Raw genomic sequence first — 18,022 nt, 5'->3', positions numbered from 1 at the left:
CATGGACTGTGGCTCCAATGGGGTGTGAACCAAGGACCTTCTGCGTGTAAAGCAGATGTGCTAACCGCTACACTATAGAACCACCTCCTAAATAAATATTCTTTAAATCAAAACATTATATCAACATATCAGGGTGCGGAGCAGTTTAATATCTAACATCAACAAGACAGATAGACAGATGCAATTGCAAAGATTTATACTAAAATAAGTCCAGATCTATATATTAACCCAGTACAGAATATTGAAGCAAATTGAAGAAGCTTGAACTATTTTTTATAGTAAAAGCTGTTTAAACCCTTGAGACACTGAGAGTTGCTGCTGAGATCTTCATTAAAGCCTCGTCTAACCCCAGGAAAAAGTGTGTGCTTTATAGGAAGCATTGACAGAGAGTCAAGTTCAAAGCTGTTTGAGTTAGATACATTTTGCTCACAGTTTTTAAAAATTTAATTTATTCTTCCTCATGTTTTGATAAATATGCTACTATAATAACTTAGTACCAAGATGGTGTTGTTTAATTTCTCTGTACAACTGAAAGTTTAAAAAAAAAAAAAGAGTGAGAGAGAAAAGAAAGCACTATCACTTGCATTTTTGACAAAAGGAAGTAAAATTAAATCCCTTACACAATAAAATCACCACTGCTGTTCTACATTTACTTTAATCTGCATAAAAAAATTTACCAATGACTAGGTTCATACCAATTAGAGAAATACTAAAAGTTGTCTTAAATGCCAAAATCAGTTAAATTATTATAAATCCTAAATCCACCACTTAAGAACCTTTCAATCCGATGCAGCAAAGAGTTATAGCATTTGTTATTTGCAAATCTTTAGTTTAAACAAGGGAAACAATGCACAAATGAATAAGGCTAGCAAGGAAAACTCACAGGCAAAAAGCTTTTTTTTTCTCTTTTAAAACAAACAAAGAAACAAAACCATGCAAAATAACACAATAGAATATTCATTTACCCACTATTCAGCTTTAACAGATTAAGATTTTGCCAAATCGTCATCCTGAAATTTTGTGTATCCTTCTGTGAATATACTTATAGCTATATATAATATTTTTCTGTGCAGTTTTTAAACATTAAATGAAAAGCACAGCTCCACTTTGTTTTCTAAAGAAAATAGTCTAACTTTTCATTTCATCCATCATCATATAGTCGTTATAAAAAATTCAGTATTTGTTAAAATTTTCTATTTTGGAAAATAAGAATTCTTTATGATCTGTAAATAACTGGTATAAATAAGAGTCCACAGAAAATGGCAAAAAAAAAGTGTTAATGAACAAAAAGATCAATTAGGACATTACCTTTACAAATCAAACTACACCATGAAAAAAATGCTTATTTTATATTGATTATATTTTAGGTTGTGATTATAATTCTTCAATTTAAAAAATATATATTGTTCAATTGCTTGTTTATATCCAAGGTGTATTTTTCCTGACAAATTTTAAGATAGGGTAAATCTATATTTATCATTTTGCATTTGACTTTATTCTTATTATGTTTTTGTTACTGACTTTTCAAATTTTCAACAAGATTTCCTTAATCTATTGATATTCAAGTCATTCTCTGTTGAAAGTCCATTGTGTCAATTCTAATGCAGATTTTCTCTTTCAATTGTTAATTGCCCCCATCTCTACTATAAATTTATCAGTGGCTTTGTAACTTACACTTAATATCACCTAATTAATTTCTCAAAATCTTTCAATTTGCAATTAGTTTTCATTGTCCTTTGTGACTCACAACATTAACCAAATTGGATTATCAGAAAAGAGGGATCAACAAAGATTATGACACAATAGATTATTAAAATTAGATTCACTTTATAAATAATTCAATAAGTAAATAATTTTACAAAATTTTGTTGTAAGATACCAACACAGACTAACGCTTTACTCAGCTTGACTAAACTTTATAGACAGATTTCTTCCGACTACTGACTTTCTGACTTCTCTTTTCTTATATCATTTACTTCAGAAAACTTATCACTGCAAATACTTTCTCTGCCACATTTGAAACACACACACATACACACACACACACACACACACATCTCCTTCAAAGGTCTTTTGCCACCTTTAAGACCCAAGAAAAGTCTTTCCTAAGTACCTGAAAACCATCTCTATGAAATGTAATTGTCCAGGTAGATAACACTTTTTTCTACCAGTCTCTTTGGGTGGGTAAGAACCTAACTTCAATGGGCACCTTACTCCAAATTGTAAAACCCCTGCTATCATGAAGATACCAGAAAATATACGTTACCTTTGGGCAAGGCCTATTAGCAAACACAGGTGCTCTCTGATCTTCCCACCCCATTCCAGCCCTTTGTTTCAGTAGAATTGAGCTCAGTATATTTTCTCTATTGCAATAGTTTTGAACAAAGCCTTCTTTGCCTGTTTAACTTGTCTGGTGCAATTTTTCTTTGACAATGTTTTCTCCAATTCATTCTCATAACTGCCTAAACTCATGTAATGAAGACTTAGCTAACCATAAATTTCTCTATTTTGATGTTAGGAAATTTGGGAGCCTTTCGTTGTTTTTTTTCATGGCAGCCAAGAAACTTGGAAATGAACAAGTTTTCTTTATTAACATATTTATTACTTAACCTCAATAGATATGTTCTATTTTTATCATTTAAATTGTTATGTTTGCTTTTTAAGAGCAAGGGCCCTGCTTTACATTCTTTTTATCTCTGTAATGCCTAACAGAGTACCTATTGCATAAAATGTATCTCAAAACTATAGTGATGTCATATAATTTGGTCATTTAATTACTAAATTAATATCTCTGAAAAAAGCTAAGACATAGTTGCATTATACTAAGTTCAACCTATTTCCTTATGTTTTAGATAACACAACCACACAAGAAGTGAAAATAACCAAATGCCCAATTCTAGAGAACTGGTTGGGTAAATTACAATAAATATATATTCAATGGAATAATCTACAGTATGTATATCAATGTATTTGACTGGAGAAATGATTGATTACAGATCTGGGGTAGGAAACATAAGATGAGACTGTGGTATTTTATTATTACTGAAAAGTGAAGCCATCAATGAATTTAGGTTTTATTAAAATAGCATAGAGCCCACATGATGGGGCCAAAGATGAAACAATTTGAATACATGAATAAATAATACATTGATTAATGCAAATGATCACACTACTATTGAAAGGTACTTTTGAGTTCACGATATTTTTTAAATGAAAAAGAAAGACAAAAATTCAAAATCCAGTTAATTTTATATTGAGTAAACTTAGCACCATGCCCTATTCTGAATATTGATATTTAAAAGTAAAGAATTAAACATTTATCCTGACTTTCTTATAAAAACTACTTCAGTGTAACCAAATTAACTTAATTTATAATAGGAAATTATGTTTTACAGGTAAATTCCAACTAATAAATGTACAATGATGAAATTTTTAAAACATTATTTTGTAACTGCTAGTGAAATATTGATTTAGGCAATATTTATCAATAAATTAAACCATTAGAAGAAATGTTAGCTGGGAACTTTATGAAGGAGGGATCAAGATGCCACCACCTAAATCCAGTGATCAATCTTAGCCCAAATGTATAACAAGTAGACATTGCATGTCAGATGACTACATGCAATATAAAGCTTAAGACTCATCTATGAAGTATTTTGCATGAAAAAGAAATGTCTAATCTAAATATACTCAAGACTCTAGAGCTGAATTATATTACAATAAATACAAAGGATAGGAAAAGTTAATTGATACTACAAAGAATCAAATAGACAAACCCAGAATTGAAATGCTCTTCAAGACAATATTAATTTTCTTTGGCTGGTATAACAAATTTAAGAGACATAAAAAATACTGTATATGATCCTTATAAATACTAATTCAAAATTTAAAAGATAATTTTGTTAGGTATGATGATTGATTGCATTGTGGTCATGAGAAAATGCCCCTGTATTTCAGAGATATATACTCTATATACGATATAAACAATGAAGTATATAGGGGATTATATGATGTCTACATTGGCTTCAAAATACCTCAGCAATGAAGCCCCAATTCCCCCAAAGGTGAGAAAGATGAATAGATAAACCAAATGTAGCAAAATCTATGTGATAGTGATTGATATATGGAGACCCATTATACTGTCTGTTTTTGTGTATATTTGAAAAATTTGACCAAAAAATTACATACATATACATATTTTTTAAATGTGATTATAAAGTTGATGTACAATATAAATGTATTATGTTTTTAATAAATATGTGTGTGATTAGCATATAGAAAGGCATACAATATATAGACTTTGGTTATTACATACTGGAGTAATAATGCATAACTCCCCTTGTGTTATTTTTATTTATCAATGGTTGTACCTAATCTGCAACTAGAATGTATTATTGATATGATTAGAATTAATGATGAAAATGAAAAACCACCAACAACATAGATTTATGTATTCTGAGGCTCAGAAAAGAGGAGAGGAACTAACATGAATTGAACATGTACTTGATGCCATACATTGTACCAGAAGCTTTATCAATAACTATATATGTATATACATATACATATGTACATATATATGTATATATGTGTGTGTGTGTGTGTGTGTGTATATATTTAATATATGATCCTTATGGCAATCCCATGAGGATCATACCATTATTCCTATAAGGGAAATCCCTCAGTGTCATACTGTGAACAAATAATAAATGGGTTTTTAATATAATTGTGTATGGTTTTTAATACAATTGTGTTTTGAAATGCTATGCTAACACCTCACTTTTTGCCATACACTTAGCACAAATAGGTTATGCATAGATTGAACAGAAAGAATTCAAGCCACCTGTCCCAGCTATTTTTTGGTCTGGAAAACTGGGTCGCTTTACTTTGAACCCTGCTTGTATTATGGTTCTCAATAAGCTTTAACAAAATTTCTGCCCACTTGACAAATAAGTATCATTTAAATGAGATTGTGAACTTCCTCCTACTAATCTAGAGCAACTGCAACCTTGGGATTATTTATAATTTCCTCAGCCCTGCTGGTACTCCATGGCAGCATTCCACACAACTATAGATTCTAAGAGAAACAGACTGCTCAAACTCTCTCCTCCCTAAAAGGCACGGATCCCTAAAGGTCCACTCACTGCTTGCCACTTTTCTTTTAGATGCAGAGCAGCCAGGTCACATCTCATTTGTCATCATGGTGCTCAACAGAAAAAGTCGTGTCCAGTTTACATAAACATACCAGAAAAGGTGAATACTGCATGATATAAGAAGTTTTATTACAAAAAAAAAAAAAGGCAGATTGCTTCTACTATTTTTACTGTGGCTTGTCACCCTGCCCTACAAAAGAAGCACCCATTCCAGATTTCTGTAACATGGAGCCTCCCAATATCAATAACTTTACTTAATTGAGTCTATCAAAATAAAGGCAAAGACTTGATAGTGGAAATACATAATTAACCTCTCTCTACTAAAAGCTAAAATTTGATAGGCATTGTGTCCTCTGATTTGAGGATTTATGAGAGAATTACTGTGATAAATCCTTGGTCCTTTAGAATATAACAAATTCTTTTGAAATCCAAATTATTTTAATGGAGATATAATTGACATATAAATTATATTTATTTTAGGTATACAACATAATGATTCAATATTTGTATATATTGCGAATATGATCACCACAGTAAGTCTAGTGAACATCTATCATCGGCATGGTATAATTTTTTTTTCTTATGATGAAAACTTTTAAGATCTACTCTCTTGGAAACTTTCAAATATATAATACAGTATTAAGTTCTTAAGAAGCCTAATGTTTTTTCACAATGTACAATGAAAAAGATCATTTTCTTAGCAATGAATATGTTTAACACACACAATTTCTAACCTTTTAGTTTCGAAGCTCTATTTTTTGGAGGGGGGAATAATAACATCATAATAATGAATCTTCCCACCTCTTTTACAATCCCTCTACCAGAGTTATAATTTCATCATTTCTCACTAGAGCTATCAAGATAGATATCTGACTGGTCCACCTGTTTCCAGTCTTACCCTTCTTTAAACCACCTTCCACAGTAAAACTAGACTACTTTTTCAAAAGAGAGATCTGCCTGTAAACTTTCCATTACTCACCAGATAGACCCCAGTTATTTAGCATGACATATATAGTCCTTTATGATTTTAGCCTTGCCAACTTTTCAATTTCATCTACTACTCTTCAACCTGTATTCTAAATTTAAATTATCCAAAACTACTTGTATTTTCCTGAAAAAACATCTAGATTCTGTCTCAAATCTTGAAAACGACTTCCTTCCACTCACACTTTTGCATTTTTCTCCCTATCCATAGACATAAAAATTGATCTGTTTACTTAGCAGTAGAAGAACATAGGGATTGGTCAATATTTGTTTTATAAAAGACAAAGAAAAGATGATTTTAGTAACATGTCATTATAAAAAATGTTATTGCATTAGTGTCTCACATGAAAGAAGCTGCCCAAAACATGGATATTACCAATATGGAAACATAAGAAGCTTACATTAAATTACACACTGCTACCTTGATTCTATAAATGCAGAACACTGTACGGATACATTACAGTAGCTGCATATTTTTTAGCATGTACAAACATTGCCTCCTTAAAATGTATACACTGGTAATGTGGGAAACGAATAGTAACACGATCAGTTAGCAATTTTAACACCAGTTGAAGAATGTTTTTCTGTAGCATCCATAAATTTGAGCCTGACCCTTTACCAAAAGGAAATCACTCAGGAAAAGAAATATATTACAGGAGAATACATCATGGAAGCTAAAAGTTTTAAAGGGCTAGTAATAACATTTTTACCACTTTGTTTCTAGTCATTCTATATTCCAAACAGAGTATCATAGAAGTTATCAATATTCTGCTAGATAAAGGACTTAATTTAGAATTCAAACATTGATTTAAAATTTAATAAAATTAACAAGACTTCTGAATTTCCAATAGCCAAGCCAAAAGGCTAGTTTATCAAAATTTCCTTAGATTACATGATCTCTCCTCTTTATTTATTAATGTGCTTTTCCCACAAAATCATGTTATCTAATTCTAGAACTCTGAGGAAATAGATGCTATAAACACCCAAATTAACAATAATAGGTTTTGATCTCCTGATGAAACAGGCCAGGTAAGAATGCACTCTGGAAGCAAAGTGGTCCAATATATGTGGATCCTCTATATTGGGGTTGTAGAGGTAGATAGGACCCAGACAAATGGGAGCATCTTTTTGATTGTATACTCCCACTTCTATTCTGCTCTGGTAATTTTGTTCATGCTATTATTTCTACCAATTCAACTTGTGATTTCAAGGTTCTTAAGTTATCCATTCTACAAAAAAAAAATATATATCTCAAATGTTACTTTCATGGGTATGCCCTTTCAACTCCAGCCAGAGTAGGAATGTTTCACAACTTTCACAGGTTTTGTATCTAAATTTAGAAAATATAGTCAAAGCACTCCTAGTCAAAATTACACTTAAAATACCTCAGGAGGACAACATTTTAAAGAATAAGAGACCACCTTTTAGGAAATCTTCTCCCATCGGGAAAGATTACTACTCTTCAGCTGAGCATTAGTGAAGGGATTTCTGGAACCTCTGTTCAACACAGGAGCCACTAGTTGTATGTGGCTATTGAGTGCTTGAAATTAGACTAGTACCACAGGTTGAAATAATACTTGGATATATCTGTTTAAATAAAATAAATTACCAAAATAATTTTACCACTTCTAGTTCCCAGATTGGCATGTAACAAACTTAGAAGTCAGCATTCTGTCCTAACAACAAGTAAATATCTGAAAAACTGTAAAATTAACAACTCTTCTTAGATTCATCAGAGAAGTGAGGTAACAGAGCAAACCACTGTCCCCCAAATTATAGAGACAAATAGACGGATACGGAGAATCACAACTTACTTGAGCAGAAACCCCTGAGAAGAAACTTTATAGAAACCAGTGCCAGGTAAGAAAACCTAAATTGTAATTAATGAAATGTTGGGGGCTCAGTGTGGTCGAGCCTAATAGTTAAAAATTCCAGGGGGACCTATTCATAGAGTGGCTCCCACACTTTTGTGAATTTTGCTATCAAGAGCTCAATCAGTGTCTCATAGTGAATATCAGAAAAATCTCCTCATGCTTCCATCAGGAAAGGGGCAGGGGAGGAACCATTTTTAAATACTCTAGAGCATTCTGTTCTTACAAGATCTGCCCTTAAGAGAAATTATTCTAACAGAACCTGACCTCCTGGGTTTTATTAGAGCTTAAACTAATGAAAAGAGAAAAATATCCAATTATAGCCAGCTTTAGCCTCTCACATGGGTGAAAGAAAATATCCAATTCCCAGCTTCTTCTTGCCACCATGCCCCACCTGTAGAGGTGGACGTGGGAGGAAATAAAAAGCATTGGTTAAGTTTACAGTCCAGAAACACTAAGTCATGAAAAACTTGAAAACCATTCGTAGGACTACAGAGTGCTTTCCTTTACCCCCACAATTTACCACTATATTACTAAAGGCAGAATGACCTTTTACCCAGTACATTATGTCCACCTTTCAACAAAAAAAATTTAGTATAAATTCCCTTTATACTAAAGGGAAAATAAACACAGTTTAAAGAGACTACACAAGCATCAAAATCAAAGTTAGCTATGGCAGGAATATTGGATTATCAAACAAGGAATTTTGAAAAACCTTTTATTGATATGCTAAGAGTTTTAATGAAAAAAGTAGATAACATGTAAGAACAAATTTTGTAGTAAACAGAGAGATGGAAAGTCTAAGAAAGAACTAAAAAGAAATGTTAGAGATCAAAAACACAGTAGAGCCACGAGAATACCTTTGTTGGGCTCATCACACAGGAGAGAATCTATGAGCTTCTGGATCTAACAATATAAACTTTCCAAAATGAAAATTATATTAATCATAGTGTGTTTTTTTTTTAATTCCTGATTTGGTAATCCCAACATTCCTGCCATATCTGACTCTGGTTCTCATGATTGTTTAGTCTCTTCAAACTGTGTTGCCTGCCTATACGAATCGATAATGTGATATACCACATAAACAGAATAAGAGATGAAAATCATATAGTTAGCTCGATAGGTGCAAAAAAAGCATTTGATAAAATTAAACATCCTTTCATTAAAAACTCTCAACAAACTGGATACAGAAGGAACATATCTCAACATGATAAAGTCCATACATAGCAAGTTCATATCAAACCTCTGAATACTGGAATCACACTGAATAATGGAAGTTTTTATTTAGGAATAATTAACATATAATGATATATTAGTATCAAGTGCACAACATAAAGATTCAGTATATGTAAATATAGTGAAATGATTACTACAATAAGTCTAATTAACGTCCATCACTACACATAGTTACAAATTATTTGGTCGTGATATGAACTTTTAAGATCTACTCTCTTAGCAACTTTCAAATATACAATATTAACTATAGTCACCATGCTGTACATTATACCCCCAGACAATATGATTTTATATATATGATCATGTATACACACACATACATATAAAATCCTAATGAATGCAACAACAACAAAAAATTATTAGAACTAATAAATGAATTCAGTAAATTTTCAGGGTATGAAATGAATATACAAAACCTATTCATTTAAATAATGAAGTATCTTTAAAGGAAAAAAATCCATTTATGATAAAAGAAAAAAGAATAAAATACTTAGGAATAAATTTAACCAAGGACATTAAAGATCTATACACCAAAAACTATAAGACATTGAAGAAAGAAATTGAAGAAGACACAAATAAATAGAAAGGTAATTCATGTTCATGCATCAGAAGAGTTAATGTTGTTAATATTGTCTATACTACTCAAAGCCATCTATAGATTTAACGCAATCCTTATCAAAATTCTAATGACATTTTCACAGAAATTAAAAAAAAAATTTATCCTAAAATTTGTATGGAATCACGAATGACCTCTATGTACCAAAAGCAATTTTGATAATAAAGTACAAAGCTAGAGGTATCACACTTCCTGATTTCAAACTATATTACAAAGCTATAGTAATCAAAACAGTATGGTACTGGCATAAGAACAGATATATTGATCAATGGAACAGAATTGAAAGCCCAGAAATAAACTTTCACTTATATGTTCAACTTCTTTTTGACAATAAAGTTTTGGGAAATAGGATAATCACATGCAAAAGACTAAAATTTGACTCTCGTTTTACACCACTCAAAAAAATAACTAAAACTGGATTAAAAACATAAATAAGGCCTGAAATTGCACAACTCTTGCAAGAAAACATAGGGAGAAGCCTCCTTGGCATTAGTCTTAATAATATCTTTTTGAATACGACACCAAAAGCACAAGTAGCAAAAGCAAAAATAAACAAGTGGAATTACATAAAACTAAAAAGCTTCTGCACAGAAAAAGAAACAATAAACAAAACAAAAAGGCAATCCGTGGAAAGGGAGAATATATTTTCAAGCCATATATCTCATAAGAAATTAATGTACAAAATATATAAAGAACTCACAATTCAATAGCAAAAAACAAAAGCAGTCTATGGCCATGCCACCCTGAACAAGCCTGATTCCCATCTGATCTTGGAAGCTAAGCAGGGTTGGACCTGGTTAGTATTTGGATGGGAGGCCACCTAGGAAGACCAGGTGCTGTAGGTGTAAAAAATTAAAAAAATAAGGTTTCTAAACTGACAAAGTCCTTGCAATCTGTGAGGTCAAGCAAGGGTTGCCTCACTTACAAAATAAATAAATAAATAAATAAATAAATAAGAATAAAAAAGCAAATAATCTGATTAAAAATAGGCAGAGGTCATGAAATAGAAATTTTTACAAATAAAAGACATCTAAATGGAACACAGGTATATGAAAATATGCTCGACATCACTAACCATGGAAATGCAAATCAAAATAAGAATGAGAATAGCTATTATGAAAAATACAAGAAATAAATGCTGGCAATGATGTGGAGAAAAGGGAACAGTTGTACACTGCTGGTGGGAATAGAAATTGGTACAGCCACTATGGAAAACAACATGGAGGTATCTCAAAAAATTAAAAATAAGATTAACATATAATCCAGCAATCCCACTTCTGAGTATACATCCAAAGAAAAACTAACATCACTATCTCAAAAAAATAGTATACTTTCATGCGCTCCTGTGTTTATTGCAGCATTATTCACAATAGCAAAAGCATTGAAACCACCTAAATGTCCATCAATGAATAAATAAAGAAAGTGGCAATCAAATATTATTTGGTTGTAAAAAAACGAAGGAAACCCTGCCATTTGTGACAGCATAGACATTTAGGATATTATACTATGTAAAATAAGTCAGACAAAGATATGTGAAATCTAAAAATCTTGAGCTCATAGGAACAAAGAGTGGATTGATGGTAACTAGAGGCTGGGGGATAGGGGGAAATGTGGAGATTTTGGTCAAAAGGTACAAACTTCCAGTTACAAAATAAATAAGTTATGAGGATCTAATGTACAGCATGGTGACTAAAGTTAACAATATTTTATCATATACTTAAAAGTTACTAAGAGAGTAAATCTTAAATATTTGCACCACAAAGAAAAAATAAGTATATGAGGTGATGGAGGTATTAACTAACCCTATTAATATAACTATTTTACAATATATACTTGCATTAAATCATCACATTGTACATCTTAAACTTACACAATATTTTATGTCTATTATATCTCAATAAAGTTGGTATAACATTATACCTAATTTTTTAAAGCCATGTCCAAAATCCAAAACACTGACAACTCTAAAGCCTGGCAAAGATGTGGAGGAATAAACCTCTCATTACTGCAGGTTGGAATGCAAAACTGTACCACCCTTTTGGAAGATATTTTGTCAGTTTCTTACAAAGCTAAAGATACTTTTTTCATATGATTTTTTACATGTGATTGAATTTAAAAGAAAGAGACATGTATTATTTATAGTTTAACAACCCAATTAAGATTGGATTATTCCACAATAAAATAATTTTTGTGTAATTCATTGTAGGAAAAAAATTTAGCCACTGTATGCTAGAAGTGCTTTTCAAAAACTGTTAACCTTTTTGAATGTCTCATAACAATGCCATTTTTAAATAGTCTAGTCTTCAAAGTAGAACAGTCATAGGTCTGAATATGTATCTATTTGATATATATTAGCGGGTTGATTAATATTCTTATTAAAATATTTACTCAATATTTCAGAGTATAAATTAATTGAATTGAACTGCTTTTGATAATAGTGAAATACTTTGTAGCAAACACATTTCCCATCAAAAACAACTAGAAAGCAACTAACAAGTTCAGAATTCTGGAGAGAACAAAATTTTACTGAAGTGATCCTGGCATAGAAGTAAACTATACTTTTCTCACAAGGCATGGATCAATTCTTCAGCTACATATGGCAGAGAGGCTAAGAAATGATCAGGAAGCATCCACTAAAAGGATTAGAATATGAGACAAGCTTTCGGCAGCCTTATAGGGTTGGGGAACCATAAATTCAGGGGTGACTAATCAACCAGGACCTCCAGGGCAATAATTTCAGAGATAAAGAAAGTGCTTTAAGGTAAATACGATATACTGAGTTGCTGAGGCATTTACTAATTTATAAGCAGCTTTGTGGCCAAAAGCTAAGAAAGTGAGCAGAATACTGGCTAAGAAGAGAACTTTCAGCATTTTCGTGAAGCAGGGTTAACATAAATTAGAGTCTGCCAAGGGATAGTGAAATTGGCATACACCCCAGACTTCTGCATAGAACTCTGGAAGTGCTACAGTTGAGGAATAAAGAAAAATCTGAACATGGATCTATCATAATACAATGTGAGCCTAACTTTGCATGCATTCAATCCAAAACTGAACTGAAGTAATTAATTAGAGTAATTAAACCTACTTTAGCTATATGTCAGAAAGCAACTAGATTTTCTTTCCAACAAGAGATAACATTGTTCAATATTTCTTCTAATGAACTTTACAAAGTTCCATAAACAATATCTGGTATTCAATCACAGATTACCAGCCATATTAAGTGAGAAAAGCAAAAGACTGAAAACCAAGGCAGGGGTGGAGGGGAATAGAGAAAGATACATAGGTGATCCAGTTATTAAAGTTTCATACACATGAATTTTAAAACAACTGTGGTTGATTTATTTTTAAAGGATGAAAAGATTAAAAGTAAGCCTGAAAAATGAGTCTATTTTAAAAAAAATTACATGAAAAAAAAAAACTAAAAATGCTAGATCTAAAACTAACATACTGAAAGATTTGTTTAGTAGTAGACATACAAAGTGCAAGAGAGGAGGTGACAAAGAAGATAAGTAAATAAAAATATTCAGATTGATGCATGGAAAGCAATACAGGATAGAAAGTAGAAAATATAGCTAAGGGACATGGATAATAAAAACATCTAATTGGAGACCCTGCAGGAAAATAGGATGGGAAGGGAAGAGAAATATTTGAGATACTAGTTAAATTTTTTTTAAGTGATAAAAAAGTTACAAATTTAAAACTCTCTAGAAACAATGTAGGATCAATAAAAAGAAAATCGCTTCCAGACATAACACAGTAAAGCTTTTGAAAACCAAATACCAAGAGAGAATCTTAAAAACAATCAGAAAAAATCTTACTGACAAAAGAGCAACAATAAGACTGACAGTTCTTTTTTCAATAGAAACAATGGAAACCAAAAGAAAATTAGACACTTTTAAAGTGCTAAACGAAAATAACTTTTAATCTAGAATTCTGTATTTAGCAAAATTAAATAATGAAATAAAGATGTTTTCAGGTTAAAAAATTATCACTAACAGATTAACATTAAAAAATTACTTAAAGGAGATTTTTAGGCAGAAAAATAATTCCAGATAAAATCAAACAAAAAAAAATTGTAGGAAGTAATGAATAAGAATAATAGAATAGCACATTATTGTCTAAAATGATGATAATGTATAGTGATGATTATGATGATGATAATGATTATTTGTTTTGGGAGTTTAAAATGTGGAATTTTACTAATTTATGTCAATAATACCACAAAAGGACAGTGTATTAAAAGGAGACAAAATGATATATCATACACAAAGTGGTAAAATTTATCTCAGGCTCTGTTAAACCAAGAATTCATGTTGTAATCTCCTGGACAATCATTAAAGATGAATAAAAAGTATATTTTATAAAAATAAGATAATAAAAGGCAAAAATGAAATATTAACAACTCAAACCCTGTAGTAATTAAAGGAAGAAAAGAAGCAAAAAGACCACAGAGCATTAAGAAATATTTGGGAACATTTTAAGATGAAAGATTTAAACTTAAGAGCACTTTAATTATTAAAGGCCTAAAGATTTCCAATTATTTGGAAGTCTCTTCTAAAACTGGATGTAAAGATATTCTGTAAATTAGTAATTATACTCATAGTCATATAACCCACAGAAATGTATAGGTACTCATGTCTAATGGACAAGAAGCTTTATAACGGCATTATTTGTAATAGCTGAAAACGGGTAACAATTGAAGTATCCATCAACAGTGAAATAGATACATTATAATAAATTCAATACATTACTATGCAGCAGATAAAATGAACAAACCACTGCTAGAGGAATCAAACAACTGAATCTCATAAACAAATGATATGAGAAAAAAGCCAAATATAAAAAGAGTATGTGATACATAATTATATTTAATTTAAAGAGTCAAAACTAATCTATGGCGTTTGACATCGGGATAATGGTTGATCTGGGGAAGATGGAGAAGTATTAACTTGGAAAGGTACTAGGCATTTTCTGGTGTGCTGGTTAATTTTCTATTTTTTGGTCTTGGTGATGATCATGTGTGATCCCTTCATGCAAATCCATTGAGTCATATATGTGTAATTTGTGTTTTCTTCCAGATGTTATTTTTGAATAAATACATTCATTTTTAAAATAAGTAATGAGAGGCTTTCAATGAAAATTTTAACATGGGGATTTTAGAAGTTAAATAAAATGAATTTAAAACTTTTAGTCACTATATCAATTTCCTTATTTCTAAAATATTATTTTTTTGCTTGTTGTCAAAATAACAAAAAGTTAGTCAAATTTTCCAATATGGATGTTTTCCAGAAAAATAACTTTCTTTTAACCTACTCTTTTAGCAAGTATTCATTCTCTCTTCTGCGTGAAACTTTAGGGGTGTCAATGAAAACAAAAATGTAAATGGCATAATAACACCCCAGTTTATGTGAAATGGGCATAAGGAGAAAATGTGCTTCAATTTTCTGTTTTAGTCTAGTTTAAGATCCATTAAGCATCTCCTCCAAGGATGATACATCATGTCAGTCTAGGAAACAATGTCCAAAGTGCTCAGTAAATTTTATGTCAGTTACTCTTAGTTATAAAATCACTTCCGGAGATGTATAAAAATTGTAAAATTTGAAACTTATTTTCAATATTTTAAATAAATTTTATTGGAACAATTCTATCTTATCTTTCTGCTGATAATATTTGAGAAGAAGTAATAAAACAAAAAACATATAGTGAAGAGCTCACATGTCAGGAGAACGATCCACAGCATTCTCCATGAACTGTTAGCCAGATTTCATCTTAAACTTCTGGGGCTGGTGCACATTTAAGTTCAAGATTACCACCAGGACTACTATATGATAGCAGCCTTGCAGGGTTTCTTGAGATGGGTCAAAAGAAGCGAGGCTGCACTTCCAGTGTACCACCTTTCACAGCAGATGTTAAATCCAAAATATCCTAGGGAAGCATTAAGTCACTTGTTCCATAGTTGGTAAAGAGATAATGTACAAGTTCTATCTCTTAACGACACCCTCTCCAAAACTTAAGGTCAGCTTTTAATGCTTGCTGAGTGTTAAAGTGCAGCTACAGCTGCTAACAAATCGCAAAAATTATATAATGTGTCTCTTTATAGAATGAGAAAAGCACTATGGGTTTGTAGAGGAGGAAATGTGTTTCCCTGGAACCTAAAATCTATTTGAAATTGACTTGAAACTCTTGCCAAGTGATTCCTGAAGTGAACTGAAATCTGGAAATAGGTATTTATAAAAACCTGAGTATTCATTTAGAAAAGAGGTTTGGGGACACTCAGAAAAGCATATGCTCTCACATTCTACACTTATACTCTGCAATAGTTTTTATGCTTCATATCTCAAGTTACTATCTTATTTCCAGTAAATCAATTGAACAACATTGGTTGAGGGCCAATTCTGAGCTGCCTTCTGATTGCCCTGTCATTTAAAAAGTTCACAAATCTGTGGAAGTTATAAAACAGTAAAAGCATTAAAGCATTGCACATCAGCATAATGAATACAAAACCAAACGCTAGACAATAAACACTAATGAAATCTTGGTTAAGGTGAATTCTAGGCAGAATAAAGAACACATCCAAAGACAAAGAGATAAAAAACTACCTTATCGTATTTGGGAGAGAGTAATGTAAAAGACTATTGGAAGTGGAAGTTATCTGTTTAGGAAGAAAGCTGTAAAATATAAAGAAAGCATTAAGGTACAAGAATGCCAGAACAAGCATTATGGACTCATTGTGGACTCATTTATATGGACATGCCTGACAGCAAAGTATTAAATAGACTAAATAGAGATGAAAAGAGCCCAAAATGGATGAGCCAGCTAGAACATTTGTCGAGTTGACTCAGGCATGTGGTCTAGAATACTATTAATATGAATTAATAAAAAAAGACATGTTGAAACTTTAAGACAAAATGTACAACAGGTGAAAGACAGAAATCACAGCCGAATGTACTAAATATGTGTAACACTTCGTTTATGTCCTTCATGTGTGTTGCAATAATATGGATATAATTCATAATATTATAAAGGTAGTTTTAAATTCTAATGACTAACTCAAAGAATTTGATTGGAAAAACTATGAGTTGTTCATGTAACTCTGTTTCTTTATGAAGACATTTGAAATTACGTAAATCAATAGGAAATCTTGAGGAGGGTAAGAAAGCAGAGAAAATCTTAGTGTTAATTCCAGTCCTTCCATTGACATAAGTTATTTTTAAAGTCTCACACTGTAATTTTTACCACATTCTGACAAGAAAATAATAATAATCACAAATAATATTTATGTAGCACTTATGTAGCAATCATGCTAAGTATTTAAATAAATCATTTCACTTATTCCTCAAAAAAAATCCCTTCTGGATAAAATCTAATTTATCTCCATATTAAAGGATACCAAATAGAAACTAAGAAAGATCATGAAACCTACCATAGTCATAAAGTTACTAAGTGGCAAACTGAAGAGACACAACCAGATCTGTTTATTGACAAAACTCTGCTCTTTACTATCTGCCCTGTCCTAAAACAATATTTTGTCAAGCACTCTTTGCTTGGAACAATTGAAAGACCATATGATAGGAGTTAAGATACCTGAGTTTTAAACTTTGGCCTGTCGCTAACTGGTTCTGTGACCATGCGCAAGTCTTGCTGGGTCACAATTTTCCTATACGTAAAATGAGGAGATGAGGGTACTCAGATTCCTTTAAGCAATAACATTATATGATGAAATGATATTTACCATATAATGAACTTTTCAGAACTCTAAGGATTTATAATTTGCACTTATTCTAGTTTTACTATTCAGAGAATAAGGAATTCTTTTTTCTCTTTACAGTAAAAGAGTTAAGGATGCTTATCACTTGCAACCTCAACTTCTAATTACTTGCCTTTGTAGTTGCGGATAAATACTTACTTGTTTTTGAAGCACATTATTTTTCCCTGCTCATTCTGCCTGTTGTAATTTATTCTAGATTTCATTATGTAGAATAGCTTTGCAGCTATGCTCTCAGCATTAATATTCAATCATGAGTTCTCACTGAAGCTTGTGATATCATATCAGTAAATCCATTTAATGTATAAACACATTTAGAAAGGACATATTTAGCATGGATTATACTGGCACACTACAATTAAGGTTCAATCCCTTCCAGAAAATTATAAATATGAGATAG

The 18,022-nt window shown here is 31.4% G+C and overlaps 1 pseudogene; it reads left to right on the top strand.

Moving 5' to 3' along the window:
• Positions 1-10,582: 10,582 nt before the first annotated feature.
• LOC120590973 (uncharacterized) lies at positions 10,583-10,702 on the top strand (annotated as a pseudogene).
• Positions 10,703-18,022: the final 7,320 nt, after the last annotated feature.

The sequence above is a fragment of the Pteropus medius genome, unplaced genomic scaffold (assembly GCF_902729225.1).
Source record: "Pteropus medius unplaced genomic scaffold, Ma_sr-lr_union100, whole genome shotgun sequence".
Classification (NCBI taxonomy): Eukaryota; Metazoa; Chordata; class Mammalia; order Chiroptera; family Pteropodidae; genus Pteropus; species Pteropus medius.
This window is presented reverse-complemented; position numbering and strand designations above follow the sequence as displayed.